At 49.5% G+C, this 12,216-nt stretch overlaps 1 long non-coding RNA gene and 1 pseudogene across 1 annotated transcript; both read right to left on the bottom strand.

The window, feature by feature from the left end:
• Positions 1-3,004: 3,004 nt before the first annotated feature.
• On the bottom strand, positions 3,005-3,446 carry LOC101968557 (zinc finger protein 706 pseudogene; annotated as a pseudogene).
• A 1,716-nt stretch (positions 3,447-5,162) lies between these two features.
• LOC120885543 (uncharacterized) lies at positions 5,163-12,164 on the bottom strand. Its single transcript, XR_005728214.2, has 3 exons — positions 7,541-12,164; positions 7,259-7,383; positions 5,163-6,788 (listed from the first exon to the last, which is right to left on the bottom strand). It is a non-coding gene; the product is annotated as an uncharacterized LOC120885543 (long non-coding RNA).
• Positions 12,165-12,216: the final 52 nt, after the last annotated feature.

The following is a 12,216-nucleotide window of genomic DNA, read 5'->3' as shown; positions in this document are numbered from 1 at the left end:
GTGAGCCAATCATCAGCTGGCAGTCTGAAGGGCAGGGAAACAGCCCAATGAACATCACCGCAGAGGAGCCAATCAGCTAGATGTTGCTGGGGCCACTGTGAGCCAATCATCAGCCGGCAGCTGGAAGTTTGCTGGCAGCTGGAAGTTTGCTGGGGCCCCTTTGGCTGTGGCTCTCAACAGACAAAGTCCCAGGTGAAACCCACGAGTTCAGTTTCAAGGAGCACGTAAGGTGTTTCTGGAGGAGGAGGGAGCGAGACGCATGGGTTCCTGCGTCTGCAAGGGAGAGAACTTCTCTGACCCAGGCAGCTTGGTTTCAGGAAGATGAGCTGAACATCTGAACATCGCGGCTTCCTTTTCTAAGGCCCTCCCGTCACTTGGCCCTCACTGTCAGAATAATGAGGGAAGCAAATACAGAGTAGGGTATAAAATCCCAGCACGATGGGTTGAAGATCAGAAAGGGGATCCCAGAGAGCCAGAAAGTACTGGGGACATTGTGGGGACAGAGGAGAGCCTAGAAAACAGCCCCATGGTGTTGTTTACTACTTCCTGGGCTCACGTCAAGGTGCACAGCTTAGTGCTTTTCTACATCGGCAGACCGGAGGACTTGAGAACAAACCAACAAGGCAAAGACGCCGCTCAGGTTTCAGACAGGGTGCTACAAACACAACTGCAGATTGTTATCAGGCTGTAAATGTTTTGGATTCATCTATGAAGCACAGCCAACAGAAAGTGGGGTGTCATTTACAGTCCAGACAAGACCACCTCCTAAAACAGGAAATAGCTACATCCTCCATAGGATTTAAACAAGACCCAAAGTCTCCTAACAAAATAGCCAAGTGTACAAGAAATAACCTAAAATTACTCAGAATAAGAACCAGGAAAATCTCAATTCATCTGGGAAAGAGCATTCAGCAGGTGTCAACACCACAGTGGCAGAGATATTGGAGATACCTGTGAAAGCCTTTAAGACAACTATCATAAGAAACTCCAAGAGGTGATGGCAGACAGTGTTAAAACAAACGGAAAGATAGAAAGTCTCAGAATAGAAATGTAGGATATAAAACATGAACAAATGCCAGAGATATCTGTGGCCCTTCAGAAGCTTTTTGTTGACCAGCAAGGGTTTTTACAAATTGCTCATTTGCTATGTGAGAGAAGCAAGAAGGAAAGAGACTGTGTGTGAAATGGAAAATGAAAATGTGAGGAGGCATGTGGGGGACACAGGACCTGCCTCTGCCGTTGATCACTGGGATGGAGGACACCAGACCTGCCCCTGACATTGGTCCCTGGAGAGGGCAACACTGGACCTGCCCCTGGCACTGGTCACTGAGGTTGGGGAGTGAAGAGGAAAATGTCAGAGGTAAGGATACAGAACATGGTTTTAATGAAAAGTGTAGATTATCACCTGTGTTTAAAATACTGTGACTATAAAGACAGAATGTGCATGTGGACAAAGAATAGGTGATACAGCAAATGCAGATGTCAGTTTTTTTAAATTTTTTTATTCCTTTTAATTCTATAGAATATCTCTAATGAATCATTTTTTTTTTAAATCTATACCTGTGCACAGAGTGACACTTTGGTCATCTTCCTATTTTAGCATTTGGATGCACACAATGACCACAATGTGAAGCAGGATGGTCACCAAAGAGATGCAAATAGGTGCACTTTGCTTCTCCTGGCCACCAAAGCTGTCCATGCAGGGCCACCCTCTGGGCTGTCCTTCCACTTTTTAAGGTCTCTAGGGAGCTGGCAAGCCCAGGGCCACGGTTTCCCTGAGGAGGAGGCCTGAGCAGGGCAGAGTGGGGATGCAGCCCCAGCTGTGGTATTGCATGGAGTGAGGCTCCGAGAGAGAATACATCACACCTAATTCCTTGTCAAGACTGTTCTGTGGAGTTTCAGTGCAGATGCCAATGGCTTGCCCAAGGAGGGAGGTGGCTTTAGATTGATGTCTTAGGGGGCAGGGGGAATGAGAGAGGAAGCCCCCGACAGCATCCCTGGATTTTCTGGATTGGCTTGATGTTCACACATATTAGATTGGTTGACAGAAATCCTAATGTAGTTAAAAGTATTCAAAAATGTGGGCTGCATTTGGCATGGTGGCACATGCCTGCAATCTCAATAACTTGGAAGGCTGAGGCAGGAGGATCGAAAGTTCAAAGCCATCCTCAGCCACTTAGCAAGGCCCTAAGCAACTTACTGAGACACTGTTTCAGAATAAAAAATAAATAGGCTGTACCTTGGTGGTAAAGTGCCCTGGGTTTAACCCCTGTTTCCAAAAAAAAAAAAAAAAAAAAGGGAGGGAGGAGCTGCAAGGAAAATCCCCCCAGAGAATCAGTAGAATCAGTAGGTCCTTTTGCTGTGAGTGGGTGCACCACTGTGGCTTCTGTGCAGGAGCCCTGGAATTACCCACTCACTCATGGTGAGGGGCAAGGCCTCCAAAAGAGAGGGCTGTGGAGCTCCCATTGCTGCACACTTGCCAGAGACACGTACTGAGTAGATCCAAATCCAGGCAACACAAATAGCCAGCTGTCTGCGTTCCTGGGGTGACGGTGTTAAATCCAAGTATCCATTCCAGGTGGGAGAGTGTATCAGCCAGCTCCAGCTGCCTTGACAAAATACTGAGGATGGAGTGGCTTACATGTAGAAAGCATTTTCTTGCAGTTCTGGAGTCTGGAAGTTCAAGGTCAGGGTGCCAGCAAGGCTGGATTCCTGAAAGGTTTCTCCTGGCTTACCGGTGGCTACCTTCCCTTTGTTCATGGCTGGCCTGTTGGGAGGGAGAACCCGGTGATTCTTCTTCTTCTTTTTTTTTTTTTTGTTGTAAAATCAAAGTACTACTTTATTAAATGAGTTATTTTACACAATATGAACATCAATATAATTACAATTGTAAAAAAATTTTTATAACAAGGATGGACTGATTTTCAGATTTCCAAATCAGAGTCAACTATACATTTACACAGAATTGTCTTTGCATGAAGCCCAAAAGGGAACAGCATAAAAATGAGTGTTTCTGTAGCCCCTTGATTTTTGCTGATCAACAGTTTGTTAGAAAAGCAGCTGCAGGTTTGTTACCTAAGGTCTGAGACAGTAGAAGAGTCAAAGGTGTCATGAATTCACCTGTAAACAACTTTATGCCTGAACATCAGCTAATTCTGGAGGAAGTGGAGTCTTAGGATGCTTGCTTTCAAAGTGCTGCTTGAAGGTCTTAGGGTCTGGCATTTGTGTCCTACAGACAGTGCAGGTATATATTAAGTCAGCTTTGGCAGCAGCCTTTTGGTCATGTCCTTGTTTCCTCTTTTGTCCAGCCTGCTTTTTGGCATTTTTTTGCTGAGACTGAATCTTCTGCTGTCCTCGAGCCATATCCGGGCAGGGACAGTCTTGCGTCGGAGAGACCGCGCAGCGCGAGAGGGCCAGGGAAAGTCTAGGAGGGAAGTGTTTCTTCTTCTTCTTATGTCAGTCTCAGCCCAGCTGGGTTCGAGCCCCAGACCTATGGCCTTATTTAGCTTTGATTACCTTCTAACGACTTCATGTCAAAATTGTCACACGGAGGCTGAGTGTTTAGCTGTATCTATTTGCATAGGAGCATAATTCCCTTCATAACACATGGGACTCTAAGAAAAAAAGTACCAACTTTCATTTTGCTACAGTAATTTATTATAAAACAAATGAACAGGATAAATGTAACAGGGTTAATTAAAATTCCCAGTATTCTCAAAAAAAAAATCCCAAATTATGAACATTGCAAATAAGTCATCTAAAACTAAGACAACCATTACCATTTAAAACATAAATCATCACACTCATAAACATTAAGAGCTTCCTTGGTATTCACTCCTGGGATGATTCAAAAGATGATAAAATATGAAATTAGGCAGAGCTTATTAAGATCAACCATTTTAACTATATGACCTTTTCATTTAAAAATGTAGATGCACATAATAAATAAGTTTGCCAATGTGTGCCTTCTCAGAGTTTCCACAAACTCGAAAGGACGGAGCTAATTAGACACGAAATATCAACTTGAGAGCAATTACAGCCTGACACAGAGATACCCCAGTGCTGCTGTGCATTTCATAAATTTATGGTTTAGGCAAATCTCAAGGTTGTGTCTACATCATAAATTCAGAAACAGCAGTGAAACTTAGTCATAATGAACAGCGCCCACACCACCATCTTAAACCTCTGTTTGGGTTTGGTAGTAAGTACAACTGAATGTCTTTCATTTGTTTGATTTCTTTGCATATTTCTAAATGTAACCTTTCTCACTTGGATAGGAAAAACATTTTTTCTCCTTTTAATGACCTGGGAGAATTTTATTCCAAAACATAGAGGTCCTGGATTCTGGAAGGTGTATAAATCCACCACTGCAAATCAAATGTCCTTTCTGAATATAATGTTGGTAACTAGTCTCAACCATATGACCAGCTAAGGATTTTTTTATCATTTTTTTTTTGAGTTCACCCTAGATCAGAGTTTGAGATTAGAGCTTAGGTTCAGGGGGTTTATTTGAATGAGCAAAATGAAAGAGGGGGGAAAAGAATTAGTAATTGGTTGTGTTGCTGGACTTCTGCTGCTGCAGGGAGCTGACCTGGTCACATAGAGACCCTCAGGGGTCAGAGGACATGCCTCAGAGGAGGGAGCGCTCCGGGGCTTACTCATTCACTCTTACCCTATATTGGTTGAAGATTTCCCAGAAACTTCCTCTCCGACATCTCCAGCTTACCTTCAAACTGAGAAAGTCAGATTAGCTTTCCAAAAATCAAGCAAGCAAATGAACAACAACAGTAAAATGCAAAAGGAAACACACCTACATACACGTGCACATATGCGCGCGCACACACACACACACAGGCACACCTGAGGCCAAGAGGTGAGGCTGACTCTTGAGGTGGGCCCCACACCCCCTGTAGAACTGTTCACTAGCCACACCAGAAAGCCAGAGCCATGACAGAATGACCTGGGGCACCTGAGCTGTGGCTTCCCACCCAGCACTACTTAGCTCCGCACAGGATCACACTGTGTCCATTCTGACTTACCTTAAGGTGGAGCTGGCCCCTGACCATTAAAAGGCATAAAGTCGGGGCTGTAGTTGTAGCTCAGTGGTAGGCATTTGCCTAGCACATGTGAGGCCCTGGGTTCCAACCTCAGCACTACATAAAAACAAACAAACAAACAAATAAATCAAGGTATAGTGTCCATATATATATGATTAAGGCATAATGTGATCCAGAGTTCCACATCTGGGCAGGTACTAGAGAAATGGAAGGCAGACCCCCTTAGTTGGTGTACTCATGTTGAAAGCAGTGTGCTTTATAGGAGCCGAGAGGTGAAGCACCCAAGTGTCCACTGGCACATGGATGGACATGAGTAATGTGGGCCATCATGCCATGGAATATTCCTGAGCATCCCAAGTGAAGGCCATTCTGCCCACGGAGGTGGGGTGGGAGTACGGCGGGGGCAGGGGGATTGTGCTACAGTGCAGAGTGGGGTGGGATTGTGCTACAACATGGAAGGGGGTGGTATTGTGCTACATGGAGCGGGGCGGAGGGGGGCATTGTGCTACAGCATGGAGGCAGGTGAGATTGTGCTGTGTGATGGGGGGTGGGATTATGCTACAGCGCAGAGTGGGGTGGGATTGTGCTACAACATGGAAGGGGGGTAGGACTGTGCTACGTGGAGGGGGGTGGCATTGTGCTACAGCATGGAGGCAGGTGAGATTGTGCTATGTGATGGGGGGTGGGAGTGTGCTACAGTGCAGAGGGGGGTGGGATTGTGCTACCACACGGAGGGGAGGTGGGATTGTGCTGCATGGGGAGGGGTTGGAGTGTGCTACCCGGAGTCGGTGGGAGTGTGCTAGGTCAAACAAGCCAAACACAAATGGACAAAGAGCGTGGCGTCCACTTCTGTGAGCCCTGTGGAGACGGGGGGTAGAATACTTGTTGCGGGGGCCGGAGGAAAGGGCCCTGGGGGGCTGCTGCTCTGTGGTGTGAGCTGTCCCCCAGGATGAAGATGCCAAGAGACGGTGCACCACTGAGCTGCATGCTTGGAAAGCTTCAACTGGGGCGTTTTATGCTGCTATATGTTGCCATGGTTTTTAAGAAAGACGTAAAAGGGGGGCCAAGCCACAGTCTCTGCTGCTGTGGCCATCAGGACATGACTGATGGTTGCCATCCCCCTCTCCACCATCTGTGAGGGACTGGCTTGCATTTGGACCCGTTTCTTCCTTTGCGGGGTCTACTTCCTGACTGCCTTTCTCAGCTGTGATTGCTGTGATTGCTTGTCATCACAGGTCTCAGGGCCCCACGAGGCCCCTCAGTGATCCTGGACCTCAGCACTTGTCCTCCCTGCCCCTTGGGATGGAGTCATTACCCTCCCATCAGACTCACCTGCCTTTGCCAGTGTGACAGCTCTGCGCTTTCCTTGCTTTAGAATCTTTTCAGCGTCGTTCCCGTAGCCATTCTAAGCCGAGGGTCTGCATTTCCTGGGCTCATCACCATGTGCTCTGACTGACAGAACTCTGAGAGAGTGACATGCCCACAAGTCTGAGTTCTCTGGTTTTCCTCTCCATGGGATCCTTGGACCTAGAGGTCCTTCACAGAGGCCCAGGAGTGGAAAAATGCATTTAGACCCATTTTGGTCCATACACCAGGTGGTGTGGGCATCTGTTTCCCACCGAGATCATAATTCTGGACATGGGAGGTGTGCAAGGTCCGAGGAGGTGTGGAGGAGGAAGCAGGGCACACAGAGGAGGCTGAGGTGGCTGCAGCTCTTCTCACCGTCCTCACCTGAGGAATTATTTTACAGAAAATTCAGGAGTCGAAACATCATTTGGAAGATCCTTCAGACCAAGGAAGGGTTCTAGCTCAGAGACTTGAGGTGTTACCTTGTCATAAGTCTTCTCTCAGTCTCCTTCATGGTGGCCCCATACTGCTAACTGGGATGTTGTGAAATTAAGCCATTCAGAGAGATGTGTGTGTGTGTGTGTGTTAATGATGTGAGACACACTCATGAAAAGCCAGCACCTGGTCTGGAAGTGGGTGCCAACCCAGAAAACAGGACCCCCAAAGGCTCCACTCAGTACAGACCGTGCACCTGCCACTGTGAGTCTGGAGGATCTGTGCAGAGAACAGTACCCCCAGGGGACTCTTCAAAACCTCAGCTTCAGGGAGACAAAGCTGAACAAAGCAGATCGCAGTGCAGAGACAAGACAGAGAGCAGCCCTTACAAAGTGTTCAAAGGATAAATCAAGACCAACCATAGTCACAGGATCTTGGTCTGACAAGACTTCTGAACTCCCGAACTTCAGGTCTAGCTCAAGGGACAGAACTATTAACATCTTCCCCACAGGCTCTCCGTCACAGACAAACATCACACCAGTCACTGGAAGAACAGATCACAGGAGCCATGTGTTAGGTTAGAAGCCACATCGTACCAAGGCACAAGATAATTTGATTAGCATTCAAAAATCCTAGGAACCAAAGTAAATCCAACAGTGAGCTCAGTGCAGTGTCTGGAGCTTAGTGTGATATTTCCTTACCATGGTGAGCAACAGAGCTTTGAACCCGCAGAAACTCCGGGGGCCTCCGATATGCTGCAGTGACTGAGCAGAGGTCTACGGCAGCAAGGAGCCTGGGCAAACCTCATCCCCCTTGTGTTGCTGAAGCCCCTGGTCCAGTGTCACGGGAGCACAGCTGTGTCCGGAAATGCTGGGCCACTGCGCTCGCTCGCTGACATACCCGCCCCAGGGAGTGGGCGGAGACTTCCTAGGACTTGGGCTTGTTCCGGTGATTTCTGAGGAGGGTGCAGGGAAGTGGAGTGGAGTCTGGACTGGGCACTGGAGAGTGGGCGCAGCTGGTGAACGGCATCTCCAGCTCCAGCTGGGAGGAGGGAGCAGGAGTTCTCCGTGGCGGGCACGGTTCCCCAGGTGGGAGGGAGTGTACGGTGGCTTATGGAGGGAAGGGTTCTTGGGTGCAGTCAGCTTTTTCTTCACTGTGGCCAAAGACCTGACAAGAACTTACAGGAGGAAACGTTCATTTTGGCTTATGGTTTCAGAGGTTCAGTCCGTGGTCAGCTGACTCCATGATTCTGGACCTAAGGTAGGCAGAAGAGCGTGGTAAAAGGACCTGGAGGAGAGGGGACAAGCTGCTCAGAAGGTGACACCGGGAAGTGAGAGGGGGGGCAGGGAGCTTGCTCACCAGAGACAAAAGGCGTGTACCCAGTGACCCACCTCTTCAGCCACACTCCACCTGCCTGCAGTTTCCACCCAGTGAACTCCCATCAGGGATTCATGCACTGATTAGGTTAAGACCCTCGTAATCTGTCGGTTCCCCTCTGAACTTCCTTGCATTGGCTCACACATGAGCTTTCGGGGTCTCCTCCCACCTAAACCCCACCGGTCTTGCTCTGGGAGTGGCCTTGTCCAGACATTATTTATATTTTCTGAAAATTGTGCAGATCTGGGAGCACCCTGGCTCAGCTGGCCACGGGGTGGTCTTCATTCTCCTGGAATGTATCCACCGAAAACGGCTGGAGATGAATTCTCCCTATCGGTGACAGGATCCTTCCTCGGATTCTCTTTAGGATCTTCCTCTATCGCACCACTGAACGTCATCACTGATGACCAGAGCAGATGTCATCACCCAGAGCAAATGTCCAACAGTGGCTGCTGTTTCACATGGAGCGGTTTCCTGGCGCCTAGAGCCCTGAGGCTGTGCAGGCACAGAGCCGAGCCGCGGAGGCCGAGAGCGCTTAGCTCCTTGCACGTGCATCCAAACCCAGTGTCCATGACGGCAATCGCAAGGATGGTGAGGATGGCGGCTGGACGCAGCGTGACCAGAGACTCCTCAGATCCTGGGCAACCTCGTGGGTCTGATTGAAAATGCTGAGATTCCTCCAGATTTAGTGATTTTTTCTGAATAGACCCTCACTTTCTCTTTATTTTTCACGTGTGGAGTCCTCGCTCGCCAGCAGCCTCGTTCACCTTAATTTTTCTCAATCATATTTTTCCAAAGATGATCATTGACTCACAGGCTCCAAACGTCTGAGTCTTATGTTAAAAGTGCACGTAAACTTGACCTTTTCCTGAATGAACTGTCATGGTCTTTAGAGAAACTCACACAATTTTTAAAAGTCTCTGCAGGTGATAGAAAGGTGCACCCACACTGGGACACTTCACTTTCTATGACAGCACACGTGCAGCACCTCACACCTGCAGACAGTGCCTGCTCCAGATGGGATTTGTAATACACCATGCAGCCTGCGCCTCCTTTACAAAATGCCCTGTCTACACCTGCGGCTGGAGCCCCTCACCTCACCTGTGGATTCCCAGGGCGCCTTCGTTCTTCACTGCACCTGCTTTTGCCCAGATGCGCCCGTGCTTACCTCAATGCCCACTTACCTCCCATGTTTTCCTGTCCCACTTCCAAGGACAACGAATTAATGTGGCTACTGCCTCACCTGAAAAGGGCTACATTGGTTAAAACTGACAAGGAAATGTTGCTTTGAGTTGAACCCAGAGTATCCAGAGGAGGGATTTCTAAGATGTGCAACTTTTCAGAACTTGGAACTTCATGCTGGGGGAACAGGGACTTTGTCTAAGGACGGCACCAGCTTTGACCTTAAGATCACAGCACGGGATGATCTTCCCCACTCCACCTCCTGCTAGGTCAAGCACCCACTTATAGGCACAGATTGGTAATTCTGTCCCTGCAAGACATTCTGATACGCAAGACATCGCGAACCCTCCATGGTCGCAGAGGTGGCTTCTCCAGGAGTCTTCATCTTACCGTTACCTGCAGTCTTGTAAGTATGTAGTGGGCAGCCCTCAGGAAAGCAGGCGGGCTCTGGAAACTTTCCACTGAACAGAGAAACAGCGTGTGTGGCCCTCAAAGAAGCAATTTCCCATTTCTCCCTAGTAAGTGTCTATCTCCCCATTTCATCTCCAATGGAGAGCACAGGAAGTGAGGGGAACAGGCGTGAGGAAGGCTTGTTTGGTTTGGCGGGAGGTGACTGGGAGAGGCTGCAGGCGCAGCTCACCCCTGCTTTAAGTCTCTCTTTTCTGATCAGCTCCCCAGGAGCCGTCTGTGGGTTTTGCGGAGGGTGATTGTTGAGACATTCATTATCAAAAAGCTCGTGGGCTTGTCTGACACAGAGGGTCTGCTTTCACGGACTCGGTGAACTTTGCCGAAGAGGACTTTCTTGGGTTCTGTCTTGGGCGAAGCTGCCTGCCTGTGGAGCTGGGCACCTGCTGCTCTTCTGTGTCGTGTCTTAGTTTTCTGACAGCCTCCTTGCCCTGCCTCTGATTTCTGTTTTCTCCCCCTCTGTGTGAACAGTCCGTGCACACACAGGTCTGTCCTCAAATTCCACGTGACACATGGCTGTCGTTGTGTTTTTGCTATTGATTTAGGTGGTTGAACAAGGTCTCCGCTGGAGAGCAGAAAGACACTGCAGTGCCCTTTGTCTTTGGCCTTGGAGATTCCCCAGCCACACATGCCCCATCTCAGTCTGTCCTTAAATCTGGGTCACTGCCTGAGGATGGGCCGATCAAGAGGGCAGCCCAATGAGTCCCCACCCCCAGCTCTCGCACCTTGGCGGAGCGCCTCCAGCCCAAGTGACTGGGGTGGTCTGCGTGAGCAACAGCACAGGGTGGAAGTGAGACATTGGCTCCCACGTTGGGCTGTGAAGTACAGTCTTCTTCTTGGCTCTCTCTCCCTTGCTGCACTCTCTTGGGAAAGCCAGCTGCCGCCCTGTGAGCTGCCCAAGGGCGAGGTCCACCAGCTGAGGAACTGAAGTGTGTGAGCGACAGGCAGCGGGGGCCTGGGGTCTGCAGTAGCCATGTGAGGGGAGGGGAAGCAGATCCGCTGGCCCCAGCCGAGTCTTGAGCTTTGACTCTAGGTACAGCAAAAGTCTGCCTACAAGCACATGGATGACCTCAGCCAGGGTCGCCCAGCCAGGCCACCTGACTCCTAGCCCCACGAGAAGTGGGACTGCTAGGACTTCTCAGTGTTGGGCCATTTGTTCCACAGCAGTGGGTAGCTCCTCCACTGCAGCTCCACCCTGGTTTCCCAGGACCTAGTCCTCAAGATCTGGGGGGACCTTGTTCTATATGAATTTGCATGTTATGAGCCTTGCCACGAATGGCGTACCCCATCAGGAGCTCCAACAGGGGGAACAGCACCCAGCGCTCGCAGGAGTCCAGTGGACACTTGTGAACTAACCATATGAAGAGCACAGGGAAGGCTTTTCAGCTCAGACCTCCCCACATACTCCAAGAAAGTCACTCAGGCTGCAAGGACATCGAGGGAGGCTTCCATTAAGAACTTGCAGGACCTAAGGAAAAGCAAGCTCCAGACGCTGCCCAGCAAGGCCTGCAGCACCCCACAACATCTGCCAGGAGCTTCTCTGTCCCAAGCGCCCTTTCCTGTGACTTGGTCCCTGAGGAGTCTGGGGACCCACTGGTGGCTCTGTGCCCTTTGCACATGGCTCTGCAAGCTCCTCGTCTGTGCAGAAGGCACCCCTTGCACCCTACTGGGCCCTCTCCTCTCTGCCAAGGCCTGGGCACTCAGGGCTGCTACAATATCGCCACAATGTGTTGGATATTTCTATCCCTCTTCGGGGCTATAAATTGATGAACTGATGACTCACTTACCAACCTCTGACCTATGCCCTCTGACCTTTAGCTCCTAAGCTGGGCTTCAAGATACTTGTCAGCAATGACTCTGACTCATGGCCAGGGTGGAAGCTCCACAGCCTGTTGTCCTCCCCTCACCCTCTACAGGAAGGGTGGCCTCTCTACCTCGGGACTACTCCCCTCGTGCCCTGGGTGACATGGCATCCTGACAGCCTTCAGCTCACAGAGCAACAAAATCTGGCCAGGCCTGTTTTTTTATCATCTGCAGCAAAGTAGAATAATTGTGGCCCAGCCCACGAGGCTGCCAAAATGAACCTGTTAACTGCCTGACCTTTTATGGGAGGAATTGACTGACCCCTGCGGTCTCCATCATTGGATACCAGAGGTCTACGTTTTATAGATCTATAAATGAGACCGGCAGTGTGATTAGGACAGAATCACAGAACAACAAACACAGCAACATTTTAATACTCTAAGGTAGGAAAGCCATATCAGTGTTAAAAAAAACTTAACGCATAAATCCCACTAGCCATCTACCAGCCCCCCCACCCCCACCCCAGTTTCCACCTATTCAACGTTTCCAA

Source organism: Ictidomys tridecemlineatus, chromosome 1, assembly GCF_052094955.1.
Source record: "Ictidomys tridecemlineatus isolate mIctTri1 chromosome 1, mIctTri1.hap1, whole genome shotgun sequence".
NCBI lineage: Eukaryota > Metazoa > Chordata > Mammalia > Rodentia > Sciuridae > Ictidomys > Ictidomys tridecemlineatus.
This window is presented reverse-complemented; position numbering and strand designations above follow the sequence as displayed.